Here is a 7,221-nt window from a genome sequence, read left to right on the forward strand (position 1 = left end):
ATGAAGCTGATGATCCTCTTTCCTTTCCTGATGCTGGAAAAGATCTTGATGCTGCTGCTGATGATGATGAAGACGAGGATGACAAAGACTTCACTATTCAATACCATACCAAACCAGTTACCGCTCTGAAAGGAGTCTCTCTTAGGGAATATTCATCCTAGGGGGAGAAGGAGAAGGAGAAAGATAAAATGACATCTACAAAGAACCAAAACACCTCCTCCAAACACAAAGGTATTGTTGAAGAAGGAAACTTGAAAGTTGTCTTCAAGCTTATCAATCCTCAACGACATGTTGAACCCTCCAGGTTTGTTGTCATCACTTCTCTCTATCAATTCTCTTCTACTGTTCTTTCTACCACCTGTGGTCGTCTAGTTGAATGGGTATCTAAAAACCCAACTTCTAGTGTTTCTAGCGACCAACAAATGACTTGGCTTAAGGAGTCACTTGACCAAACTAGAGTAAAAATTCTTCTTCGTACCTCTGGTTGTGGTGACATCGACTTCCTTGCCGAAGCTGAAAGACTCGAAGCACTCAAGGATGAGGAAGAACTCCAAATTCAACGACAACAGACTGAGGACAGCCTCAAGCTAGCCAAGTCTCTTGCTTCTCAAGTTCTTCCGAAGAAAATGTCTAAAAAGATGGTGAACGTTGTCAAGGCCCAAGCTAAATTTCTCTCAATTGTAGAATTTGAACGTAAAAAAGCAATAAAGCTGAACGACCGAGACAAGAGATGGAGTGCAGATCGTATAAATAAAAGAATTAATCCCCGACGTATCACTAACGTCACAATCAGTGGTCATAAGAAAGATGGTGGAATTATTATCTCCATGCTCATCAGAGACAACCTTGACGCTGTCGTCGAGTACCCTTCCTACCTTGGACAATATGGCTACAGTGAATGGCTGGAAATCCTCCATGCCATTCAGCACTCAAAGTCAAGGCACAAACCAATAACTGAAGACATCCTCAGCGAGCTAATCAAGAAGATGTCCAAATTTGTTGTTGTACCTACAAAGCCAACATTGAAGCAAGGTGAAAGAAGAAAACCTTCTAATTCTAATGATGGACCAACTCTGAGGAATGAATATGAAACAAAGTTCTCCTTCGAGGAAGTCCTAAAGGATTTGGAGAAGTCAGACATCTCTATGTTGAACCTATCTTTTCCAGCGAAGGGTCCTTATACACCCAACTCTATGCACCTAAAGCCTGAGTTTGGATTTATATTTCTTGACTATGATGGCAAACACAGCTTTCAGAGAGTGTATGAGCTCCGTCTCTTTCCAATAGAACATCTAGATTATCTAATATATTGGTTGAACAATGACCTTTATGGTGAGACGATAGACCGTAAGATCGAAAAAAAAATCTACATCGAAAGATGCTTAGAGAAGAAGTACTTGGTTACATCGACTTCAATGACTTAGAGTAGATAGAATTTTTTGTCTTGTAAATCTTATCTTTCTATGTCTTTTCTTTCAGTGTACAACTTATATGTAATAAGTCTAGAATGTACTGTTGTAACACATGTACTCCTTTTGAAAATATAAGTATTTCATCAGTATCACTGAAAAAGATCCCTAAAAAGAGTAATAGGGATACATGTCTATGTGTTAAAATATGCTCTTACATTCACTGACAATCTTCGGTCAGTGAACATGCTTTCAATTTTAGTTTCCCTTCTTGTACTTTTTCTTAAACTTATAACTTAAGAAAACTTATATAGTATGTTAGGACCTTTAGATTCAGCTTGGTATTTAATCAATTACTCTGGATGAACTCTTAGAACGATTACAGTGCAGTGGAAACAATTATATGAACAAAACAGAGTAATGGATTAAGAACACACAGTAGAATGAAGATGATGAACTAGAGAGAATAGCTTCAAATGATTTTCAATTACAATACAGAAGCACACAGAATTACAGAGGCCTAAGCTGCTATTTATACTAGTTCCTAACGGCTTTTCTGACATGACCTAGACAAGTGAAATAATCTAAGTCGTTCAAATAAAGCAGATTACAAACATAGTCACGTGATAAGCACGAGCAGCTAACTACCTAAGTAAAACAGTAAAGAAGTTCTTCACAGAAGATAATACTGCAGATCCTCTGTGAGCCATCCCAGAGGCTCTGCTGGATGTGACTTGTAAGCTCTTGATGCTAGAGGATCGGCTTCCAGAAACTCTGTGAGAGACAACAGAGGTTCTGTCATTCTAGACTTGTATGCTTTTGATTACAGAGGACAAGTTTCCCGAATCTCTATGATAGACAACAGAGGTTCTGTCACTTTTGACTTGTACGTTTGAACATCTTCTGTTGTTGGTCCTMTGTGRTMTTCTGTGGTAGAACTCTTCTGTCAACACTTGCAGTAGTACTTTTTCATACTTTTACATTAAATGAAATATGAGAGCTAACAATCTCCCCCTAAGTATGAAAAAGTAAAAAAATTGACAATTTAATGCAAGAAATGACTTAATTGAAAGAAATTACAAGAGGAGATAAAATTCATCCTCTGAAAAAGAATTACATAAAGAAAGAATTACAAAATTGTGTTGCATAGGCCAATACTATTACAGAAGTTTATCCAACCGCGGAGTCTGGATAGTCGTCTACGGCATATAGCATGTCGGTTTTGATGGTTTTGTAGACATTGAAGATCCATTCTTTGAAGTTGACTTGAATCCTGATAGCTTCCAGAATGCCAGACACTTCATCCATCCTAAGATGCCCTTTGTTCACCTCTGCCAGCGTTCTTTTGAATATCCACTCAAGAGTCTCTGTGGAGTACTTGTTTGCTTCTGTCGGATCAAAGAACCTTAGGATGTCATCTTTGTCCAAGAACACAAACCCAAAAATGGGGTTGCGAACAATGGAGTTGGGATGACACCTAAGTATCCATCCTGGCCTGTTGTTTGGAGGGGTGATCTTAAGATCTGACTGGGCTAACCTCATTGCTATCTCGAAGTCCTTCTGGCTGTAGTACTAAACTTGTGCGCGCATGACCTCGATAAGCCTTTTAAGCGACAGAGCATAGCTTAACCTCCTCTCCATGTATTTTTTGAGAATTTTGTGCAAGAGGATCAAATCAAATACACAGAGGTTGTGGAGGTCAGCATCTGTGAACGTGTACAGGTTGCCGTCATCCCTTTTCACAATGTATTGAGCATAGAGCACCGTCCTCTTCAGCAGGGTCCTTGGAGAAATTGTTTCAAGAGACACAATCACGTGCTGGTGAGCTTAGAGAACTGGAACTTGGCAGCGGCAGAAGGAATACCTGTGAGCTCTGGATCATAGGGGGGCTCTGTGTCTACTGCAGAGTATCTCCACAGCAAAATATCTTCCACAGTAGAAGCAGGCTCTGTGCGAACTTGTTGCATGGGAATCTTGCTCATTGATTCGAATATTTCAAAGACCCTTCCTACTGTGGCGGACTCTAGCACTTTGGCTTCTTCTTCTTCAAGAATTGGCTTCTGGGTGGACCCCTCTGCAAGGATAGGTTTGACAGTTCCGTGCAGAGCGTCAAACGTACCTGTGGATGTTTCTTCTTGGACTTGTGGGAATTTTGATGAAGGGCCTTCTCTTGCTTTGTGGATGGGGCCTCTGCCCTTTCTTGCTTGAGCCTCTGCCAGAGACTCCTTTAAAGCTTGAATGAGTGCTGGGTCGTTGTACTCCTCTTCATTTATTTGTTGTGGAGTCTCTATGCTTGACGACCCTTTCTGTGGTGACTCCTCCACAGCTTTGCCTTTGCCTTTAGGCACTGGTGCCTTTTCTTTGCCTTTTGAGAACAAGGCAGCTGTAGAGTCCACTATCTTGATGCCTTTGGCAGAAGTCTTCTTTGGCTCATCTTTCTTCTCAGCCCTCTTCTCCCCCTCATGACGATCATGGTCATCATCTCTTTGATCGTCATGGTGGTTGGTGGCTTCTGCCTTGCATGTTTCCAGGGGAGCCTTCTCCAATCTCTTCAGAATCTTGGTGGCCGCCTTCTTCATTTTCTTAATGACCTCTTCTGCGAGCACGGAGGCGTGGCTTATGTCTATCTCTGTCGACCACTACAACTTGGAGACGCTTCGATAAATTTTGCTTCTAAGGAGGTCTCCCTCTTTCACGAGCTGGGAAGTGCAGTCTCTGATCGCCGTGTTGGAGGCTCGGGCCTCTTTAAGAAGTTGGTCTGTATGTTTGCACACGATGTCTCCCAGAGCTTCAACCATCGCATCTAGCTCTCTGCGAATGGCTAGATGGTTGATATTGGCCCTGGATGACTTGGTATCCACGCCGTAAGTGACTGCAGAAGTGAACATTTGCTTGATTTCGTCTTTGAATTTGGAGTAGTCTGTATAGCCCGCGGAGACGAAATCAGCGGCAAACTAGGCGGTCAACTCTGATACTTATGTCTTCAACGTCTGGATTGAAGAAGGATTGAGGGTCAGAGCATTGAACGCCTCTGTGAGATCATCCTTCTGTAGGACAGAGCTCTGAAGGGTTGAGAGTGTTGTCTTGAATTCTACCGTTGTAGAGCTCAACTCCTTCAGAGCCTCTGTGATGGGGGCGAGGTCTTCTGTCATCGAGCGAGAGATGAACAAGCTTTTTAACTTGTCTATCTTTTGGAATACCGCTGTGGCGAAGGTTTAAAGCTCCCCCTTCGTCACGTAGACATCCTGGGTACCTAGATCACCAACACATGGTGACCTAGTAGCCTCGGAGCGTGAGGCGCCCTCAACGACTGGTTATTCGTAGTCTGCTCAGGGACTTCCACCAGATCCTCGAACTTCTCCAAGAGGAGAGCCTACTAGTGTTCTGTAGATTTTGTGCCCTGTAGGTTCAGAGCCTAACATGGCAGAGTGATCTAGTGGAGACATTGGGCGTTCTAGACCCTCTGTCGCGGTGACTCTCACATATGCCTCTAAAGCACATTCTGGTTGGTCACTCATGTGTGGAGAGGCAACAGATGCCTCTCTGGGATGTGGCGAGTCCTTGGGCGATGGGACTCTTGTAGTAAAACCTTCATCCTTTTGAGAGGATGTAGGAGTAGAAGGTGGTTGCCCGGTTGTGCGATCGACAGAGGACTGAAGAATGTCCTCTGCGAGGTTAGGTTGGTTTGGGCTTGGCGTGTGCTCGCCTTGTTCAATAGGGGATCCCTCTAGAACAGGGCCCCTAGAAGTGTGAGTAGCACTGGGAGGAGGGCTAGGATGTGTACCTGTGGTATCTCTTTCTCCCTCTCCTAACTCCACTTCCTCTTCTTCTTCGTCTAAGACGACTTCTGTCCCCAACTCTGTCACGTCAATTGGCGCTCTGAACTCTTGTTGGAGGTTGAAAATGACATCATGGATCTGCGCCGTTGAGGACTCCTCTTGTACGACCTTGTGCAACCTTCTGCGCTTGGGAGTAGTAGCCTCTGTGAGGCTCTCTTCGATTGCTGCCTCTGTGACCACAACCTCTGTCGGTTGGGCCTTCTTGGTTTTCTTCTTTTTAGGCTTCTCTAGAGAACTACTTGGGCCCTCTTCTTCTGCAAGCCTCTTCTTCCCCTTCTTCTTCACAGAAGAGTCGGCACCCTTCTGTGTCTTCTTCGTCTTCTTAGGTGGGGGACTTGGGATTCTAGGGCCAGCCTCACTCACCTTACCAGCCACTTCTGGCTCCTCCGTTCGTCCCTCAACCCTCATTTTTTTTAATTTTCTCACCTAATGGGATTCCTATGCGTGGTGGGGTCTCAGGGACCGGCTCTGGCCTCCTGAATCCACGTCTGTAGGCCTTCCTATCTCCGTGACTAAGGAACCTGAGCATGGCTTTTGATAAGGGTTTGGGGCTTCTGTACCCTTGCTCATGCTCAGTTGGGTGGAATTCTTTGAACGGGTACAGCCTTGCGTTGGGCTCCACAGAAGGTAGCTTTGCTGCTAACAAATCTCCAAAGCTAACAAATCTCCAAAGACAAGACCAAGGAACCGTTGTAGAATTAAGTTTGGTTGGTTCATGTCTTCCTTGGCCTTCTTCTGCGCTTTGACCTTGGACTTTTCTCCCCTTTGTGTCGCACATTTCTTTTTGATTAATCCAACCATATCCTCGAATATAAGCTGTGCGTAATCCAGAGGTAGGTTGAAGTAGATTCCATACACGATTTAAAGCATAGCATGAGACGTCTGGTCGTGGCTTCCAGCCTTCCCTGTCAGGCAACAGTTCACGATGGAAAACAGGGTATTCCAGATAGGGGGTAGTCCTTTGCGCTTGAATTGAGTCCGTTTGATGATTTGGGTTGCATAGGAATGGAATTCAAGGAATTGAATTAATTCCTCATCTGTAGGGGTTGCAGCATAAGCATTCAAATTAAGGTCTTCCAGGGTGGGTAAGTGAAGGGCAGTTCGCAATTTGTCCACATTCAATTCCAAGGGTACCAAAGATTTATTCGTAGGGTGAGAGGCGTACCCAACATTGTTCAAAACCCGTATTGTCCAAATTAGTTATGTAAGAGCTTAAAATAAATTGGGTTATATAGGACTTAGGGGTCGGTTTGGTAGCAGACAGGGCATAGAAAAGGGGATGGTTTCTTAGAATTTCGAGGAGGGGGAAAGTGAATTCAGGAAAACCTGTGTGTGATGGAACGAAGTAGTAGTTGTTTGGCTTTTTCAAGAGCACGACCTTCTCGTATCGGTTTTGGACGAAGGATAGGGCGTGAGACGTTAGAGCTTGGGCCTGTGTGACTTCGTTGTCACTGGAGACGTTGACGGATTGAGCTGAGGCAGATGAGGAAGACATTTTTGCAGGTTTTGTATGAAGGTTCGCAAGTTCAGGTTCGCCGGAGAATATAAGAGTGGTAAAGGTTTTTGATTTGGGGGGAAAGGGGTACTTATATTGAGAATTTTGAATTGAACCGTTTTATTGACGAAAGGTCGTGATGAGTGGTTTTAGGTTGAAACGGCTCAAAAAGTATGACACGCCGTGCTCGAAAGACGCGCGATTGATGACGTGCGCCCCCTTTTCTGACACGCGTGTGTTGGTTCTAACCCTTATCCATAGAACCACGCGCACTATATCAATAGACAAGAACTATTAAGAGATTTTTGTCAGAGACCTAAGGGTAACAGAGCCTCTATGATATGTGCCAGGCCTTCTTATAATGTTACACCTTTACCTAAACGGTTTGAAAATCCACAGAGAAAATGAGTACTTGCTCAGCTCAAACCCACAGAGCCTCTGTTAGAAGCGCCAGAGGTTCTGATGAGTTGACCTCTGA

This window comes from Cynara cardunculus (genome assembly GCF_001531365.2).
Source record: "Cynara cardunculus var. scolymus isolate 2C chromosome LG 13, CcrdV1, whole genome shotgun sequence".
In the NCBI taxonomy this organism is placed as follows: Eukaryota; Viridiplantae; Streptophyta; class Magnoliopsida; order Asterales; family Asteraceae; genus Cynara; species Cynara cardunculus.